Source organism: Scyliorhinus canicula, chromosome 2 (genome assembly GCF_902713615.1).
Source record: "Scyliorhinus canicula chromosome 2, sScyCan1.1, whole genome shotgun sequence".
Lineage (NCBI taxonomy): Eukaryota > Metazoa > Chordata > Chondrichthyes > Carcharhiniformes > Scyliorhinidae > Scyliorhinus > Scyliorhinus canicula.
This window is the reverse complement of record NC_052147.1, coordinates 154475408-154496573: the sequence shown is the minus strand read 5'-3', so window position 1 is coordinate 154496573 and position 21166 is coordinate 154475408. Positions and strand designations below refer to the sequence as shown.

The window sequence follows — 21166 nt, the reverse complement described above, 5'->3', positions numbered from 1 at the left end:
TCTTACAAAGGTTTTGTACAGCTGCATCATCACCTCACAGCTCTTAAATTCAATCCCTCTGCTAATGAATGCTAGCACACCATAGGCCTTCTTCACAGCTCTATCCATTTGAGTGGCAACTTTCAAAGATCTATGAACATAGACCCCAAGATCTCTCTGCTTCTCCACATTGCCAAGAACCCTACCGTTAACCCTGTATTCCGCATTCATATTTGTCCTTCCAAAGTGGACAACCTCACACTTTTCAGGGTTAAACTCCATCTGACACTTCTCAGCCCAGCTCTGCATCCTAACTATGTCTCTTTACAGCCGACATCAACACTCCTCACTATCCACAACTCCACCAATCTTCGTATCATCTGCAAATTTACTGACCCACCCTTCAATTCCCTCATTCAAGTCATTAATGAAAATCATAGGGCAGCACGGTGGCCTAGTGGTTAGCACAACTGCCTCACGGCGCTGAGGTCCCAGGTTCGATCCCGGCTCTGGGTCACTGTCCGTCGGGAGTTTGCACATTCTCCCCGTGTCTGCTTGGGTTTCACCCCTACAACCCAAAAATGTGCAGAGTAGGTGGATTGGCCACGCTAAATTGCCCCTTAATTGGAAAAAATAATTGGGTAATCTAAATTTAAAAAAAAAAAAATTAATGAAAATCATAAACAGCAGAGGACCCAGAACTGATCCCTTCAGTATCCCACTGGTAACTGGGCTCCAGGCTGAACATTTGCCATCCACCACCTCTCTCTGACTTCTATCGGTTAGCCAGTTTGTTATCCAACTGGCCAAATTTCCCACTATCCCATGCCTCCTTACTTTCTGCATAAGCCTACCATGGGGAAACTTATCAAATGTCTCACTAAAATCCATGTACACTACATCCACTGCTTTACCTTCATCCACGTGTTTGGTCACCTCCTCAAAGAATTCAATAAGACTTGTGAGGCAAGACCTACCCCTCACAAATCCGTGCTGACTATCCCTAATCAAGCAGTGTCTTTCCAGATGCTCAGAAATCCGATCCCTCAGTACCCTTTCCATCACTTTGCCTAACACCAAAGTAAGACTAACTGGCCTGTAATTCCCAGGGTTATCTCTATTCCCTTTTTTGAACAGGGGCACGACATTCGCCACTCTCCAATCCCCTGGTACCACCCCTGTTGACAGTGAGGACGAAACGATCATTGCCAACGGCTCTGCAATTTCATCTCTTGCTTCCCATAGAATCCTTGGATATATCCTGTCAGGCCCGGGGGACTTGTCTATCCTCAAGTTTTTCAAAATGCCCAACACATCTTCCTTCCTAACAAGTATCTCCTTGAGCTTACACTGTCCTCTCCAACAATATGGCCCCTCTCATTCGTAAATACTGAAGAAAAGTACTCGTTCAAGATCTCTCCTATCTCTTCAGACTCAATGCACAATCTCCCGCTACTGTCCTTGATCGGACCTACCCTCGCTCTAGTCATTCTCATATTTCTCACATATGTGTAAAAGGCCTTGGGGTTTTCCTTGATACTACCTGCCAAAGATTTTTCATGCCCTCTCTCAGCTCTCCTAATCCCTTTCTTCAGTTCCGTCCTGGCTATCTTGTATCCTTCAGCGCCCTGTCTGAACCTTGTTTCCTCAGCCTTACATAAGTCTCCTTTTTCCTTTTAACAAGACATTCAACCTCTCTTGTAAACCATGGTTCCCTCACTTGACCATCTCTTCCCTGCCTGACAGGGACATACATATCAAGGACACGTAGTATCTGTTCCTTGACCAAGTTCCACATTTCAATTGTGTCCTTCCCTGACAGCCTATGTTCCCAATTTATGCACTTCAGTTCTTGTCTGACAGCATTGTATTTACCTTTCCCCCTCACGCACCTATCCCTCTCCATTACTAAAGTGAAAGTCATGAATTGTGGTCACTATCTCCAAAATGCTCCCCCACTAACAAATCTATCACTTGCCCTGGTTCGTTACCAAATACCAAATCCAATATGGCCTCCCCCCTGGTCGGACAATCTACATACTGTGTTAGAAAAGCTTCCTGGACACACTGCACAAACACCACCCCATCCAAACTATTTGATCTAAAGAGTTTCCATTCAATATTTGGGAAGTTTAAAAAAAGATTTAGAGTACCCAATTATTTTTTTTCAATTAAAGGGCAATTTAGTGAGGCCAATCCACCTAATTGGCACATCTTTGTTGTGGGGGTGAAACCCACGCAGACACGGGAAGATTGTGCAAACTCCACACGGACAGTGACCCAGGGCCGGGATTCGAACCCGGGTCCTCAGTGCCGTAGGCAGCAATGCTAACCACTGTGCTACGTGCCGCCCGAATATTTGGGAAGTTGAAGTCACCCATGACTACTATCCTGTGACTTCTGCACCTTTCCAAAATCTGTTTCCCAATCTGTTCCTCCACATCTCTGCTGCTATTGGGGGGCATATAGAAAACTCCCAATGAGGTGACTGCTCCTTTCCTATTTCTGACTTCAACCCACACTACTTCAGTAGGCAGATCCTCCTCGAACTGCCTTTCTGCAACTGTCATACTATCTCCAATTAACAATGCCATCCCCTCACCTCTTTTACCACACTCCCTAATCTTATTGAAGCATCTATAACCAGGAACCTCCAACAACCATTTCTGCCCGTCCTCTATCCAAGTTTCCGTGATGGCCACCACATCGTAGTCCCAAATACAGATCCATGCCTTACATTCACCCACCTTATTCCTGATGCTTCTTGCGTTGAAGTATACAAACTTCAACCCATCTCCGTGCCTGCAAGTACTCTCCTTTGTCAGTGTTACCTTCTCCACTGCCTCACTACACGCTTTGGCATCCTGAACATCGGCTACCTTAGTTGCTGGACTACAAATCCGGTTCCCACTCCCCTGCCAAATTAGTTTAAACCCTCCCGAAGAGTACTAGAAAACCTCCCTCCCAGGATATTGGTGCCTTCTGGTTCAGATGCAACCCGTCCTGCTTGTACAGGTCTCACCTTCCCCAGAATTCGCTCCAATTATCCAAATACCTGAAGCCATCCCTCCTACACCGTTCCTGCAGCCACGTGTTCAACTGCACTCTCTCCCTATTCCTAGCCTCGCTATCCCGTGGCACCGGCAACAAACCAGAGATGACAACTCTGTCTGTCCTGGCTTTTAACTTCCAGCCTAACTCCCTAAACTCGTTTATTACATCCACACCCCTTTTCCTACCTACGTCGTTGGTACCAATGTGCACCACGACTTCTGGCTGCTCCCCCTCCCCTTAAGGATCCTGACGACACAATCCAAGACGTCATGGACCCTGGCACCCGGGAGGCAACAAACCACCTGACAGTCTCGCCCGTGCCCACAGAACCGCCTGTCTGTACCTCTAACTATTGAGTCCCCAATAACTAGTGTTCTCCTAATCTCCCCCCTTCCCTTCTGAGCCCAAGAGCTGGACTTTGTGCCAGAGACCCGGTCACTGCAGCCTACCCATGCTGGGTAATCCCCCACAACAGTGTCCAAAGCGATATACGTATTGTTGAGAGGAACAGCCACAGGGGATCCCTGCACTGACTGCTTCCTCCTCCTCCCACCTCTAACTGTTACCCAGCTATCTTTGTTCCCAGGTGTAACTATGTCCCTGTAGCTTCTATCTATCACCCCCTCAGCTTCCCGAATGATCCTCAGTTCATCCAGCTCCAGCTCCAGTTCCCTAACACGGTCTGTGAGGAGCTGGAGATGGCTGCACTTCCTGCAGGTGAAGTCAGCAAGGACACCAGTGGTCTCCCTTACCTCCTTTTCCTGCAGGAGGAACATTCCACTGCTCTAGCTGCCATCACCTCTACTTGGTCTCCCAGTAAAAAAGAAAGAAAAATAGCTTACCTGCTCACAGCACTGAGTCCTTTTTTTTAGGTTAGAGGAGGAGGGAGGGTGGGAGACACTACAAGTATAATCTCTCAGGTTTCCTCACCATTCAAATTTATTGGGTAATACAACCTTCCCAGGTCTCCCCATGGCCGCCTTCCGGTCTCCTGCTGCTCTGAGAAAAAAAAGGTCAGAAAAAGTAAGTTAAAAGTCAAAAACTCAGCTTACCTTCCAAAAATCTCTCCCCTCTCTGCCCGCTCCGCTGGAAGAATGAACAAAATTTCCAATTAAAGTATAATTTAGCATGGCCAATCCACCTACTGTGCAGATGTTTGGGTTGTGGGGGTGAAACCTACACAAACATGGGCAGAATGTGCAATCTCCACACGGACTGTGACCCAGGGTCAGGATCGAACCCATGAGGCAGCAGAGTCCACCACTGGGCAAACGTGCAACCTTCCCTGGCAGAACTCTTAATGGAACAGCGGTTTCGCATGAGATTAAGCCTGGTGGGGAGGGTGGATTCCCAAACCTGGTGGGGAGGGTGGATTCCCAACAATAGGATCAGAAAATAAATCTGAAAGAATATTTTAGACAGGCAACCTACTCTGTGGGGATGGCTCCAGTTAGGTCCCCGGAGTCATTTTGGAGAAATCGGGGTTCTACCCCGTGAAGGTCCAGGATAAGTGCTTGAGAAAACACCTGGACCACCTTCGAAGTAGAGAGTCCATCTCCATACAAGTCTCAACACCGGTCATAGAGGTAGCTGTCCCCAGTGCAGGGCGACCAGCGATACAGAACCCTGTGTCCACCTCTCTGGATGCTGAGAACTCTGGTTCCGAAATGGAAGTAGACGAATCAGGCATTTCGTTGGTAGCAGACACAAGTGAGAAATCTGCATTGGGAACTCTTTAGCACTCCCTCCAGAAGGGAAGGTCACCAATCCGGTTCACAACTCCAGATCGTGTTCCAAGCCCATGGAACATCATGCCGATTGCGAAGAGGCAGAAGAAACCTCGACTCCGCGGGAATAGTGAGGGGGAAACAGACTTAAGCAGGGAGGGGTGTTATTGTGGCCACGAAGGACCCGGGTATCATCAATAAATTTCCCATGGGCTTTGTGGAATATGAATTTACCTACTGTGTAGGCAGAGGCTCGCCCAATAGGAGATGCATGGCGGGAGTTTAAAACCCGCAGTTCCGCAGAGTTAAATTAGAGTGGTACTTTATTTCACAAAAGGAGAATTTTTCTTACAGATAAACACAACTCCAACGCAGATTCCAGCATCCGCAGTAATTTGCTTTAATCCAATACAGGAGTAGTTCCCTCGGCTCCTCGGCTTACTGTGATGATCCCTCACTACCTGGATCTGTGCTGTGGTTTGTGTGCTCTGTCCCCGTAGACTCTGGGTGGGTCACATGGCCTGTGAAGGCTCGCTCCTTAATGGGGCCACGCTACCACAATTTGTTACTTTGGTCCATCAAAACGCCTTTTGTGGTGCATTGTAAATTTGTTTTGCACAGAGATTTGGAGTATAATTGGACACCTTTGCATGAAGGTGTCATTGCATACTTTGCGATCATTAATATATATATTGATTGAGCTTTGACAAAGAGTCATCGGACTCAAAACTTTAGCTCTTTTCTCTCCCTACAGATGCTGCCAGACCACTGAGATTTTCCAGCATTTTCTCTTTCGTTTCAGATTCCAGCATCCGCAGTAATTTGCTCTTCTCAATATATATATAATTTATAGCCCATCCTCACCCAAGCCTGGGGCGTGACATTTTGGATTGGATTTGTTTATTGTCACGTGTACCAAGGTACAGTGAAAAGTATTTTTCTGCAAGCAGATCATAAAGTACATGAAAATAAAAGGAAATAAAAGAAGATTTGGTGGCAGTGGTGAGATGGCAATCCACAGAGTACTCCAACCCCATAAAGGTAGAGCTGGGCTGCACTCTGGCAAAGGCCAGCCTGAAAAGGATGAAGATGAAGCCTGGGACACATTGGAAGAGGGAGCCCCAGAGGAGCTTAGAGCAAGACCAAAAGTTGGAAGGAGCCACTCCAAGCAGATTGAGCTGGTTTCCTTGTTTCGGGGATTCATCACCACCCAGGAGAGGAGGGACTGATGAAGGAAGTCCAGGGGTGGAAGACCACAAGCCGCAACGTCCAGCGGTTCAGTCAGCAACAGTGATAGTTCATGATGGCCCCATACCACATCAGCACCATGGCAATGCAATCTGAGGACCTCAACTTCCACTACAGTCCTGCCTGACATGCCACGGGAGGCTGAACAGACGACCCTACCAACGTCCTACTGAAGGAACCAAAGATGCTATCCTTCCCGGCAGGAGAAGACATTGAGAATTATCTTTTCTGAATTATCTTCTCTTGGTTAATGCCTCGGGGTGACCAGATTGAGAGTGGTCCTGCCACCTGATTCCATTATTTTCTGGCCAGGCGTTGAAAGCCTATGTCACGATGGATGAGGATCGGTCCAACATCTATCCTGACCTCAGGAAGGTGCTGTTAGCCACATTTTGGTCAGTTGCGGTTCAAAGTATCCACCACACCAGCAGAAGAAAATCCCAAGGAGACCTCCACCCTACTGAAGAGATTGTATCGCAGGTGGATGGAGCCAGAGGAGCTGTCCAAAGAGCAAATCAGGGAGAAAGTCAGGTTCGTGCGGTGGGTACACGAACATGGGTGAAAGAGCACGAGCCTACCAATGGACTCGAGGCAGCAAGGCTGGTGCAGCAGTACCTGTACCTGGGTGCATGTGGGAACACACCCAGACCCTATCATCAAGTACACAGACCAGCGAAAGACAAAGAAGGTAATACCAATTCACCAAATTACACCGGGGGGGATAACAGGGCTAAGAGGGACAGCTCAGATATTAGCAATGCTAAACTACTCTGTTTCTACTGCCAGCAGGGAGGCCATAAGGCCTCTATGTGCCCTCTTGAAAACCAAAAATGTCCAGTTTTTGCTGCGTGCCTTTTCATGGTGATGTTGATGTGGGAAAGAGTAACATTGATCCTGTTAAAGTTAGGGGTGACTGGCAATGGACAGACTGTTATTTCAGTACTTCACACAGGAAGCTCACTCTCTCATATAAATAAATGTCATCTTACAGATCCCAACATTGATTACAGTCATCACGCCCTCATACAACGTGTACACAGTGAAGCCAAGCAATATCCCATGACAGAGATTACTGTTGCTTTTCATGACCAGGTTTTCTGTTAAAAATTGCTGTGTTCTGGGTGGAGACCTTCCTGTCCTGCATGACATTTTGGAGGGGAAATCACAAGTGGAACTGTGCTGCCTTGTTGTTACTTGCTTGCAAACAAAAACAGAATTACTACACTTAGCAGATATGTGTGACAGCTTGTTTCGGTGGGGTACGGGGAGCGGGGGAGGGGGTGATGGGAGGGGGGAAGGGGCTAAATGGCCCAGGAATTCCCGACGACAGCGCTGTCTAGACAAGAGGTGGGACTTGCCTCCTCTTGAGGCTATCATGTCTGGATTAAATGTTGATTCCTGAGTGGTACCATTGGATATGCGACAGGTTCAACAGTCTGATTCCTCATTGGCATTGTTCTCTAAGAGGGCAGGGAAGGAAATCAGACTGATAAATCAGATGGGGATAGATTCTTGGTTGAGGGGAGTATTCTGTATGTAGAGGGGGAAAAGGACAATCTTCCTGTTGTACTGACCTTTTGTAGACCATTCATTCCCCATCTAGCACACACCATACCGTAGGCAGGTCATCTTCGGTCAGGAGAAAACTTACCAGAGGATCAGTTCATGTTTCTTTTGGCCACACCAACACTAAGACATCCTCATATACTGCCAAGCATACCCACAGTGCCAAAAGAAAATTGCTGTCCAGAAGGCCGACGGAGCTCCATTTATCCCCCGCCAGTGATCTCTACAACTTTCCAACGTATTGCGATGGACGTAGTCCAATGGAGAAAAACAATTCTGGATATCAATAATAATAATAATCATTTTATTGTCACAAGTAGGCTTACATTAACACTGCAATGAAGTTACTGTGAAAAGCCCCTAGTCACCACATTCCGGCACCTGTTTGTGTACACGGAGGGAGAATTCAGAATTCTCAACTGGTATGGGAATTGAACCCGTGTAGCTGGCCTTGTTCTGCATCACAAACCAGCTGTCCAGCCCACTGAGCTAAACCAGCCCCCTACATCCTTTTCATATCTAATAACCCAACCTGAGACCTTTCCCCTCCACCACCCACCACACCCAGAATCATCAGTGCCCTGCACCAGCTGTTCTCTCGGGTTAGCACACCTGAGGAAGTCATTACAGATCAGGGGACCAATTTCAATACCAATCTGATGAAGCAGCTCAACCACTCGCTGGGCATTACTGGTATCAGCGCTGTCTCCATGCCATCCTCAGAGAAACGGACATGTCGAGAGCTTTAACAAGACCCTGAACTGCATGCTCCGAACGTTTGTTTCTGACACAGCGAAGGATTGGGATGTGTGATTGCAGTTTATTTTATTTGCCTGAAGTTAGGTGCCACAGCCACCCGCCAGATTTTCAATTTTCGAGTTGCTTTACGGGTGAACTGTCCAGGGGCCCCTCGACTTACTGCAGCCAAACTGGGACGGCAAAGGCACATCACAGAAGCAAGAAAGTGTAGTGCCCTATATCCTGAGCATGAGAGGTGGGCTGGATCACATATCTCCCACCCGGATCCCTCACCTCCTTCACACTCACAAATCCCATTTATTTGATCATTAAAATTGCCACTCCCCTCGATTTTGAATCAAACCCTGAGTGAAAAACTGCCCGACCCACCCCTTCCTTAACCTAACTTGGTCCTTCACACGGAGGTGTGTCTCCTGCAGAAAGACCAGCCCGGCTTTCAAGCTCCTTGACCTCAAACATCCGTGACCTTTTAACCGGCCCAGTCCCGGACATTCCACGTTACCAGCCCTACCGGAGGCTTAGGCCTCCAATTTATTCACAGGACCGAAGAGCAGTGTGCTGGGTGGAATTTTCAAATTAACCCAAGAATATCCGGATACATGACCCTGAACTCCTACTGGAATATGTGTGAGGGCTGTAGCTGAGAAATGTACAATGCACCTGTCCAATCTACAATCCACATTTAGATGCAGAGGAAATTGAGTGAAAATACAGCAGATCTGGCTTCCATTCAAAATGCCATCCTTAGCCCCCAAGGGGAGTGGCCAATTTCCACCCTCGCTTAGGAAGTTTGGGCATCTGCCATTATTAAACTGGTGTTGAAATTCCTCAGGTTCTGTTCTATTGGCATAAGAGCAGTGATCTTGCCTGTCAGCTCAAATCAAAAGGCACTGACACCATCCCAAATTGCAGAGTGAAGGTCAATTTACAGATTATGACAGTGCAGTTTATGAATGCCTTAACAGTGGTTGCTCCATTATACCTCTGAAAACTGGAGGGCCCCCCAGAAAACAACGTAACCTCAGAAACACTATAACCCTGGATAACAAGGTAACATCGGATAAGGATGTAACCCGGAACACAATGTAACTCCAGAACACAATATAACGCTGGATGGCAATGTACCTACAATACAAAATGTAAACTAGATAAAAATATCAATCCAGCGCCAAATGTAATTCTAGAAGGCATGTAACTCCAGGCGAGAATGTAAATCCTGGTGCCAATGTAAACCCAGGAACACAATGTAATCCAGGAACAGAATGTAATCCTGGAACACAATGTAAACCCAGGAACACAATAGAACCCGGAAACACAATGTAATCCAGGAACACAATGTAAACACAGGAACACAATGTAATCCAGGAACGCAAAGTAAACACAGGAACACAATGTAATCCTCAAACACAATTTAATCTTGGAACACAATTTAATCCAGGAACACAATGTAAACACAGGAACGAAATGTAATCCTGGAACCCATTGTAATCCAGGGACACAATGAAATCCAGGAACACAATTTAATCCAGGAACACAACGCAATCCTGGAACACAATGTAAACACAGGAACACACTTACTCAAGAACACAATACATCGTCAGCAACAAGTAGTAAACCAGTTACTCCAGTCCCTTTCTGTCCGCCTCCCAATTTCGAAACGCGATTGCTGTTGTGTTCGGTGTATTCTGGCCTCTGTCGGCTGCAGTTTAGGCCGCGCTGGGACCCGGTGGAGGTTTCAGTCGATCGGGCAGCGGGGGATCGGGGAGGGAGAGGACCGAGCATGGGAGAGCCGCAGGTGAGGCCCTGGGTGGGCGAGCGGCACGGGGGTGGAAAACAGAGAGGGAGATCCAGCCCCAAGGGTCTTACCCCAGAGTTATACAGAGCCTGTTCCTATCTGTCTGTATAATACTGGGGTACAGAACTGGTGGGGACAGGTCTGTCACTGTATAACACTGGGGTACAGTACTGGTGGGGACAGGTCTATCACTGTATAACACTGGGGTACAGTACTGGTGGGGACAGGTCTATCACTGTATAACACTGGGGTACAGTACTGGTGGGGACAGGTCTGTCAGTGTATAACACTGGGGTACAGTACTGGTGGGGACAGGTCTGTCACTGTATAACACTGGGGTATGTACTGGTGGGGACAGGTCTGTCACTGTATAACACTGGGGTACGGTACTGGTGGGGACAGGTCTATCACTGTATAACACTGGGGTACAGTACTGGTGGGGACAGGTCTGTCAGTGTATAACACTGGGGTACGGTACTGGTGGGGACAGGTCTATCACTGTATAACACTGGGGTACAGTACTGGTGGGGACAGGTCTGTCACTGTATAACACTGGGGTACAGTACTGGTGGGGACAGGTCTGTCACTGTATAACACTGGGGTACAGTACTGGTGGGGACAGGTCTGTCACTGTATAACACTGGGGTACAGTACTGGTGGGGACAGGTCTGTCACCGTATAACCTGGGGTACAATACTGGTGGGGACAGGTCTGTCACTATAACACTGGGGTACAGTACTGGTGGGGACAGGTCTGTCACTGTATAACACTGGGGTACAGTACGGGTGGGGACAGGTCTGTCACTGTATAACACTGGGGTACAGTACTGGTGGGGACAGGTCTGTCACCGTATAACCTGGGGTACAATACTGGTGGGGACAGGTCTGTCACTATAACACTGGGGTACAGTACTGGTGGGGACAGGTCTGTCACTGTATAACACTGGGGTACAGTACGGGTGGGGACAGGTCTGTCACTGTATAACACTGGGGTACAGTACTGGTGGGGACAGGTCTCTCACTGTATAACACTGGGGTACAGTACTGGTGGGGACAGGTCTGTCACTGTATAACACTGGGGTACAGTACTGGTGGGTACAGGTCTGTCGCTGTATTTCAAAAAAATTAAATATTTTCATTCTCCTCATTTCCCATTTTTTCATCAAATATACACCCAACAAAAGATAACCAACAATAACAAATACAATAGCAATCCTCCAATTTATACCCCGAAAAGGACCCAAACACTCGGAGCAGCTCAAGTATACCCCCCATTGACGCACTCTGCTCTGTCATGTACAATAATAACTCATCCTCGTATAAAGATACCCTATGTTCCACCCCCTCCCCCACACTATTCCCTTCCACACCCCTGAACTCCTCAACGCGATGGCCAAAGGCTCAATTGCTAGTGCAAATAACAGGGGATTTACGACACCCCTGCTGGGCCCCCGGTGCAGAGCAAAATACCCCAAACTCATATTGTTTGTGTGGATACCCGCCCTCAGCTCCTTGTACAATAACCATTCCACAAATCGTGGCCCAATCCCAACCGCTCTTAACACTGCCATCAAATGCTTTTCTGCGTCCACCATAACCACCACCTCTGTCTCCCTCCACTCCGCCGTTGCCATAATCACATTCAATACCCTCCTGATATTCAAAAATAGCTGCCTCCCTTTCACAAATCCCCTCTGGTCCTGCTTTATCACTGTCAGGAGGCACTCCTCCAACCTAACTGCCAACACCTTCACCAATATCTTTGCATCCACAATCAATCGCGATATAGGCCTGTATGACTCACACTCTGTTGGATCCTTATCTTTCTTCAGCAGCAAGGAGATCGAGGCGCCAACTTATCCCTAAATTTCTTATAGTACTCCACTGGGAACCCATCCGGCCCTGCTATCTTCCCCAACTGCATCCTCCCAATTGCCTCCATTATCTCCTGCTCCCCTATCACCCCCTCCAATGTGGTCCTATCCTCCTCACCCAACCTCGGGTATTCCAAACCATTCAGGAATTCCTGCATCTCCCGATCCTCCCCGTTGGCTCCAATGTATAGAACCTTTTGGTTTTTAAAAAAATAATTTTTATTCAAATTATCACATTTTCACAAGAAAGAAAACAATAACAGAAAATTCGAAGAACAAAAAACCCCAAAAAAAACAGAACCCCCCCTCGCCGTAAATACAAAAGAGAAACAATAAATTAATAGCCGTCATTGGCAAAAAACAGATATTCAACCCAAAACAAAAACAAAGAGACAACCACCCCCCCCCCCGGTTGCTGCTGCTGCTGACCTTTTGTTTTTACCGTTCTGCCAGGAGATCTAGGAATGGCTGCCATCTCCTGAAAAACCCCTGCACTGACCCCCTTAGGGCAAATTTCACCCTCTCCAATTTAATAAACCCCGCCATATTGTTGATCCAGGCCTCCACGCTTGGGAGCCTCGCATCCTTCCACTGAAGAAGAATCCTCCGCCGGGCTACTAGGGACGCAAAGGCCAGAACACCGGCCTCTTTCGCCTCCTGCACTCTCGGCTCCACTGCAACCCCAAATATTGCGAGTCCTCAGCCTGGATTGACCCTGGATCCTAGCACCTTCGATACCGTCCTTGCTACACCCTTCCAAAATTCCCCCAGCGCTGGGCATGCCCAGAACATGTGGACATGGTTTGCTGGGCTCCCTGAGCACCTAATACACCTGTCCTCGGTCCCAAAAAACTGGCTCATCCTTGTCCCGTTCATATGAGCCCTATGCAGTACCTTAAACTGTATGAGGCTAAGCCTCGCACACGAAGAGGAGGAGTTCACCCTTTCTAGGGCATCCGCCCACATCCCCTCCTCAATCTCCTCATCAGCTCCTCCTCCCATTTATCTTTCAGCTCCTCCACCGAGGCCTCATCTACCTCCTGCATCACCTGGTACACTTCCGAGATCCTCCCCTCTCCAACCCATACCCCCGAGAGCAACCTGTCCTGGACCCCACGCGGTGGCAGCAGGGGGAACCCCGCCACCTGCTGCCTGACAAACGCCCTTACTTGCATGTACCTAAAGGTGTTCCCCGGGGGGAGCCTGAACTTCCCTTCCAGCTCACCCAGGCTCACAGACGTCCCGTTTATGAACAGGTCCTCCAGCCTCCTGACACCTGCCCTGTGCCAACTCAGGAACCCGCCATCAATTCTCCCCGGAACAAACCGGTGGTTCCCCCGTATCGGGGACCCCATCGAGGCCCCCACCTCCCCCCTGTGCTGCCTCCATTGCCCCCAAATCTTGAGGGTAGCTGCCACCACCGGGCTCGTGGTATGCCTCGTCGGGGGAGCGGCAGCGGTACCGTTGCAAGCGCTTCCAGGCTCGTACCCACACAGGATGCCATCTCCAGCCTCTTCCTCGCCGCCCCCTCCCCGTCCATTACCCACTTAGGCACCATCGCTGCGTTGGCAGCCCAATAATACCCACAGAGGTTGGGCAACGCCAGCCCCCCCCCATCCCTGCCCCGCTCCAAGAACACCCGTCTCACCCTTGGAGTCTCGTGTGCCCACACAAACCCCGTAATGCTCCTGTTAACCTGCCTGAAAAAGGCCTTTGGGATAAGGATGGGGAGGCACTGGAACAGGAACAGAAACCTCGGGAGCACCGTCGTCTTGACTGACTGCACCCTACCCGCCAGAGACAGCGGCAGCATGTCCCACCTCTTAAACACCTCCTCCATTTGCTCCACCAGCCTTGTGAGGTTAAGCTTATGCAAGGCCCCCCAGCTCCTGGCCACCTGAACCCCCAAGTACCTGAAGCTCCTCTCCGCCCTTTTCAGTGGGAGCCTCCCAAAACCCCCCTCCTGGTCCCTCGGGTGTACCACAAACAGCTCGCTTTTCCCAAAGTTAAGCTTATACCCTGAGAAATCCCCAAATTCCCGGAGAATTCCCATCACCACCTGCATTCCCCCCACCGGGTCCGCCACATACAACAATAGGTCTTCCGCATAGAGCGACACTCGGTGCTCCTCCCCACCCCGGACCAGCGCCCTCCAATCCCCCGACTCCCTCAGCGCCATAGCCAGGGGTTCAATTGCCAGCGCAAAAAAGCAGGGGGGACAGGGGACACCCCTGCCTCGTCCCTCGGTATAGTCGAAAATACTCTGACCTCCTCTTATTCGTGGCCATACTCGCCATCGGGGCCTCATACAACAACCTCACCCAACTGACAAACCCCTCCCCAAACCCGAACCTTCCAGCACCTCCCACAAATACCCCCACTCGACCCTATCAAAGGCCTTCTCCGCATCTAGCGCCACCACTATCTCCGCCTCCCCTTCCACCGCCGGCATCATAATAACGTTCAAGAGCCTCCGTATATTAGTGTTCAGCTGCCTCCCCTTCACAAACCCCGTTTGATCCTCGTGGATAACCTGCGGCACACAATCTTCTATCCTCGTGCCTAAGATCTTTGGCAACAACTTGGCGTCCACATTCAGGAGTGAGATCGGCCTGTATGACCCACACTGCAGGGGATCCTTGTGTCGCTTAAGGATCAAGGAGATCAGCACCCGAGACATCGTCAGGGGCAAAGCCCCGCCCTCCCTCGCCTCGTTGAAGGTCCTAACCAACAGGGGGCCCAGCAGGTCTGCATACGCCTTGTAAAATTCAACCGGGAACCCATCCGGCCCCGGTGCCTTCCCCGACTGCATGTTCCCTATCCCTTTAACCAGCTCCTCAAGCTCAACTGGCGCCCCCAGACCTTCCACCCGTCCCTCCTCCACCCTCTGGAATCTCAGCCGGTCCAAAAAGCGCCCCATCCCCCCCTTCTCCGCCGGAGGTTCGGACCGATATAGTCTCGTAAAAGTCTCTGAAGACCCCATTAATGTCTACCCCCCTCCGCACCACATTTCCTCCCCGGTCCTTAACTCCACCAATCTCCCGAGCCGCATCCCGCTTACGGAGCTGGTGTGCCAGCATCCTACTCGCCTTCTCCCCATACTCGTACACCGCACCCTGAGCCTTTCTCCATTGAGCCTCCTCCTTTCTGGTGGTCAACAAGTCAAACTCAGCACGAAGGCTGCGCTGCTCCCTCAGCAATCCCTCCTCCGGGGCCTCCGCGTACCTCCTGTCCACTCTCACCATCTCCCCCACCAATCTCTCCCTTTCTCTCTGCTCCCTTCTCTCCCTGTGGGCCCGAATGGAGATCAACTCCCCCCGAACCACCGCCTTCAGCGCCTCCAAGAACGTCCCCACTCGGACCTCCCCATTATCGTTGGCCTCCAAGTACCTCTCGATGCATCCTTGAACCCGCCCCCTCACATCCTCGTCCGCCAGCAGCCCCACCTCCAAGCGCCACAACGGGCGCTGGTCCCTCTCCTCCCCCAGCTCGAGGTCCACCCAATTACATAGATTACATAGAATTTACAGTGCAGAAGGAGGCCATTCGGCCCATCGAGTCTGCACCGGCTCCTGGAAAGAGCACCCTACCCAAGGTTAACACCTCCACCCTATCCCCATAACCCAGTAACCCTACTCAACACTAAGGGCAATTTTGGACACTAAGGGCAATTTATCATCTCCAATCCACCTAACTTGCACATTTTTTGACTGGGAGGAAACCGGAGCACCCGGAGGAAACCCACGCACACACGGGGAGAATGTGCAGACTCCGCACAGACAGTGACCCAAGCCGGAACCGAACCTGGGACCCTGGAGTTGTGAAGCGATTGTGCTATCCACAATGCTACCGTGCTGTCCAATGCGGGGCATGGTCAGAAATGGCTATCGCCGAGTACTCAGCGTCTACTACCCCCGCAATCAGCGCCCTACTCAAAACAAAGAAGTCGATCCGGGAGTAGGCCTTATGCACATGGGAGAAGTATGAAAATTCCCTGGTCCTCGGCCTTGTGAACCTCCAAGGATCCACCCCTCCCATCTGGTCCATAAACCCCCTCAGCACCTTAGCCGCCGCAGGCCTCCTACCCGTCCTGGAACTGGATCGATCCAGTGGCGGATCCAGCACCGTGTTGAAATCCCCCCCCCCCCATTATCAGGCCCCCCACCTCCAAATCTGGAATCCGGCCCAACATGCGCCGCATGAAACCCGCATCATCCCAATTCGGGGCATATACATTGACCAGCACCACCCGCTCCCCTTGCAGCTTGCCGCTCACCATCACGTACCTCCCGCTGCTGTCTGCCACCACACTAGACGCCTCAAACGACACCCTCTTCCCCACCAGGATCGCCACCCCCCGGTTTTTTGCATCCAGCCCCGAATGAAACACTTGGCCTACCCATCCCTTCCTCAACCTGACCTGATCCGCCACCTTCAGGTGCGTCTTGTGAAGCATGGCCACATCCACCTTCAGCCCCCTCAGGTGCGTGAACACGCGGGACCGTTTGACCGTTCAGCCGATCGGAGGGCCACCTGCCCCCCTCCCCCGTCGACTAGCCATTACCCTTCCGTAGTCCGCCACGTGCCCGCGCTCCCCGCTCAGCCCATTCCCCACAGCGACAGACCACCATCCTGATTCCTTCTGCACGCTCCAGCTCCTTCTTGGCCTATCCAGCAGCAACCCGGTATCCCCCCACTCCCCCCCCCCCCCGCCAAGCTAGGGCCCCCCCTAGCTGCGTAACTCCGGTCATTGTACTTCCGTAAGTCAGCCGACTCCTGCTGACCCCGGCTGCTCCCGCCACCCCAATTACCCTCCCCAGTGTCCCCCAACCATTCCCCTAATGCCGACCCCGCCCCCTGCTTCTCCAGCGCGGGAGAGAGGCCCGCGCACCCCGTCCCAAGCCCCGCGCCCGACCCAAAACGCGGGAAGATAGGCACATGCCGCAACAGGGCGCGAACCCCACCCAAACCCGTAACCAGTGAAATAATAAAAATCCCAACATGATATGATAAAACACCAAGTAAACAGATAACAGTCCCGAAAAACAGAAAAGAAAAGGCAAGGCAGCAAAAATAACAAAAATAAAAACATCGTCCAATAGAACCAAAAAGAGCGAAAGGATATCAAGGAGGACAAAGCCTCCGGGCTGCGTACAACGTTCCCCAGCCTCCAGTCCTCAGTTCAAGTCCAGCTTCTCTGCCTGGACAAAAGTCCAGGCCTCCTCCGGGGAGTCAAAATAAAGTTGGCGGTCTTTATAAGTGACCCACAGGCTGTAACAGGCCAAACTTGACCCCCTTCTTGTGGAGCACTGCCTTCGCCCGGTTAAACCCAGCCCTTCTCTTCGCCACCTCCGCACTCCAGTCCTGGTAGATCCTGATCTCCGTATTCTCCCACTTACTACTCCTCTCCCTCTTCGCCCAACGAAGCACACACTCACGGTCGACCAAGCATTGAAATCGGACCAGCACCGCCCTGGGTGGCTCGTTCGGTCCGGGCTTCCGCAGCCGCACCCGATGGGCACTCTCCAGCTCCAGGGGTCCCCGGAACGACCTTGCACCCATCAGCGAGTTCAGCATCAGGACCACGTAGGCCCCCAAATCCAAACTTTCCAGCCCCTCCGGGAGGCCCAAAATCCGCAGATTCTTCCGGCGGGAGCGGTTCTCCATCTCCTCCATCCGTGCCAACCGTTTCTTGTGAAGTGCCTCGTGCGACTCCACCTTCACCGCCAGGTCGAGAAGTTCGTCCTCGTTCTCCGAAGCCTTTTGCTGCAGCTCCCGAATCTCTGCCGCCTGAGCCGTCTGAGTCGCCCTGAGCCTGTCCAGCGATGCCCTCAACAGCTCCAGGATCTCAGCTTTTAGTTCCTGGAAGGAGCGCAGCAACAGCTCCTGCTGCTCCCTCGCCCACTGCTGCCACGCTGCCGGTTCCCCGCCCGCCACCATCTTGTCCTTTTTGCCTCGCACCTTCTTCTGTTGCAAAGTTGATTTTCTGGTCGCTCCACTTCTAGTCCAGCCCATCCACTGGCCGCCAAGCGCCGAGGCTGCGTTCCCACCTGGGGAAAAATCAAATCAGCGCCGTTGCGGGCCCTTAAAAGAGCCCTTGGTGAGATTGTTTCCAGTTGTTCTCTTTGCTGCTAGAATCCAGCTTTCACAAGGGCCCTCAAGTCCAGTCTCTACCCACTATCAGCTCATGCAAATCCAAGTCAGGGACTTTAAATTTTAAAACAAACTTCTCTGAATACGCCATACCTTCCTCACGAATCCTACATTGTCCCAGTTAGGGCCATAGACGCTTGCCAACGCCACCAACCTCTCCTCCAATGCTCCTGGCACTACATCGGCCTTCAAACTATTCGGGTGCGTGAGCACCCTCGACCTCTTCAGTGGTCCTCCCAACACTCTCACATTCCATATAACTAACCTAAACAGGGGTCTCTTCCCCCAACCCCCTTCCTATCCACCATCATCATAACTCCAGGCCCTGCCCTCTCGACCTGACCCGCTCCCATCCATTGTTCCCATCGAACCAATCCCCCCTTCCCAGAATCCCCCCTTTCCAGAATCTCCCCTCCACTTCCTCTTGAAAACACCTCATCCTATATCGAACCCCTCCCACTTAGCACACCTCCTCGGCCCAACGGAACTTGCTCACCAGGCACCAATGTTCACAGCCCCTCCGTTCACTAGCTAACTGAGGCTCGCTAGTGCGGGGGCCCCTGCCCATGCCCCTCTCTCCTCCCCTGTGCCCAGTCCCAGGAGAACAACCAGAAAAAACATACCTGCCCTCAACCCAACATGTCCCGTGCAAACATACAAATCGCAGAAAAAAACATCGCTACAAAAAAAAAACGACAAAGCTTAACCTCTATAACAGCATGAAGTAAAAAATATAAACCAGAACTATATATATATATACACTCTTCCAACTCCCCTCTCCACTGTCCACGACCATTCTTCAGTCCCATTCCTCACTTCTGCCCCAAGCCTTCTGCCTTCACAAACGCCTCCGCCACCTCCACCGTCTCAAAGTAAAAGTCTCTGGAGTTGTAGGTCACCCTCAACTGCACTGGATATGGGCAGCGCAGTGGTTAGCACTGCTGCCTCATGGCGCCGAGGTCCAAGGTTCGATCCCGGCTCTGGGTCACTCTCCATGTGGAATTTGCACATTTTACCCGTGTTTGCGTAGTTATGCAGGGTAGGTGAATCGGCCACGTTAAATTGCCCCTTAATTGGAAAAAAAGAATTGGGTACTCTAAATTTTAAAACAAACTTCTCAATACACCACGCCAAACTGCACCCCACTGTTGTATAATGTCGTCTTCACTCGGCCGAAAACCGCTTGCCTCCTCGCCACTTGCGCTGTAAAGTCCTGGTAAAAGAGAACACCAGCACCAGCCCACTGCACCTTCCGCTTCTGCTTCGTCCAGTTCAAGACCTTCTCCTTCATGTGGTACCTGTGGAAGCAAACAATCACTGCCCTTGGCGGCTCATTCATTTTCGGTTTAGGCCTCAACGACGGATGAGCCCGGTCCAGTTCATACCGAGAGGGATCCTCTCCCACCAACTCCGCCAACATCTTGGCAAAGTACTCCATCAGCCTCGGGCCCTCCACCCCCTCGGGCAGGCCCACAATCCTCAAATTATGCCTCCTCGAACGATTTTCCAAGTCCTCCAACTTTGCTCGCAGCCCCTTGTTGGCCTCGACCACCCTTTTCAGCTCCTCACCCATCGAGGTGAGCTGATCGCTTTGCTGCTACATGGCCTCCTCCACTCCCTTCAATTTCTCATCCTGCTCCCGCACCTTGGCCTATGCCTTAGACACAGCCACCTTCACTGGGGAAATTGTCTCCTCCAACAACACTTTCAACACCACCGTCATCTCCTTCCTCAACATCTCCTTGTGCTTTGCGAACTGCTTCTCCAACTCCAAGATCATCACTTCTGTCATTTTTTCTGCCGTAAGCAGTGCAGCCCCACCCAGCGACCCACCTTCAGCCATCTTGCCAGCTCCCGGGCTGGTACTTTCACTCGACGGTGAACCCTCACTCACTCCCTTCTTCACGGTGGCTTATTTGATTTTTCAACATTATCCACCTTCTTTAATCCTTCCTACACTCGATCATCCAGATCTGTCGCTGTATAACATTGGTGTATAGTACTGGTGGGGCAGGCCTGCCACTGTATAACACTGGGGTACAGTACTGGTGGGGACAGGCCTGTCACTGTATAACACTGGGGTACAGTACTGATGGGGACAGGTCTGTCACTGTATAACACTGGGGTACAGTACTGGTGGGGCAGGCCTGTCACTGTATAACACTGGGGTACAGTACTGATGGGGACAGGTCTGTCACTGTATAACATTGGTGTATAGTACTGGTGGGGCAGGCCTGTCACTGTATAACACTGGGGTACAGTACTGATGGGGACAGGTCTGTCACTGTATAACACTGGGATACAGTACTGGTGGGGCAGGCCTGTCACTGTATAACACTGGGGTACAGTACTGATGGGGACAGGTCTGTCACTGTATAACACTGGGGTACAGTACTGATGGGGACAGGTCTGTCACTGTATAACACTGGGGTACAGTACTGGTGGGGACAGGTCTGTCACTGTATAACACTGGGGTACAGTACTGGTGGGGACAGGTCTGTCACTGGATAAACTTGGGTATAGTACTGGTGGGGACAGGTCTGTCACTGTATAACACTGGGGTATAGTACTGGTGGGGACATGTCTGTCACTGTATAACACTGGGGTACAGTACTGGTGGGGACAGGTCTGTCACTGTATAACACTGGGGTATGTACTGTTGGGGACAGGTCTGTCACTGTATAACACTGGGATAAAGTACATGGTGGGTACAGGTCTGTCACTGTATAACACTGGGGTATGTACTGTTGGGGACAGGTCTGTCACTGTATAACACTGGGATAAAGTACATGGTGGGTAGTACTGGTAGCATTTTCTTTTCCTGCATCTGCAATCTTCTACTTTCACCCTAATTTGGTGTTAACTGTACATGTTGAAATTGTACTTCGGATTTTAATGAAGAGAGATTGGTTTGATGGGGCACGCATTCACTAGGCTTTATGAGGATGGGAGGAGATCTGATTGAAATGTATAAAATTCTAACAGGTCTGGACAGACTGGATGCACAGAGGA

General features: G+C 50.8%; 1 protein-coding gene and 1 long non-coding RNA gene across 2 annotated transcripts in view; one reads left to right on the top strand and one right to left on the bottom strand.

The window, feature by feature from the left end:
• LOC119960251 overlaps positions 1–10010 on the bottom strand; it is a 28861-nt gene extending 18851 nt beyond the window's left edge. Inside the window, exon 1 of the long non-coding RNA XR_005459352.1 lies at positions 9912–10010. This is a non-coding gene — a long non-coding RNA (uncharacterized LOC119960251). The remainder of the gene's footprint in view (positions 1–9911) is intronic.
• Positions 10011–10031: 21 nt separating this feature from the next.
• Positions 10032–21166, top strand: part of als2b (alsin Rho guanine nucleotide exchange factor ALS2 b) — a 191511-nt gene continuing 180376 nt past the window's right edge. The window contains 1 exon segment of the mRNA XM_038787998.1: positions 10032–10128. The gene's annotated coding sequence lies outside the window, so the exon portion shown is untranslated.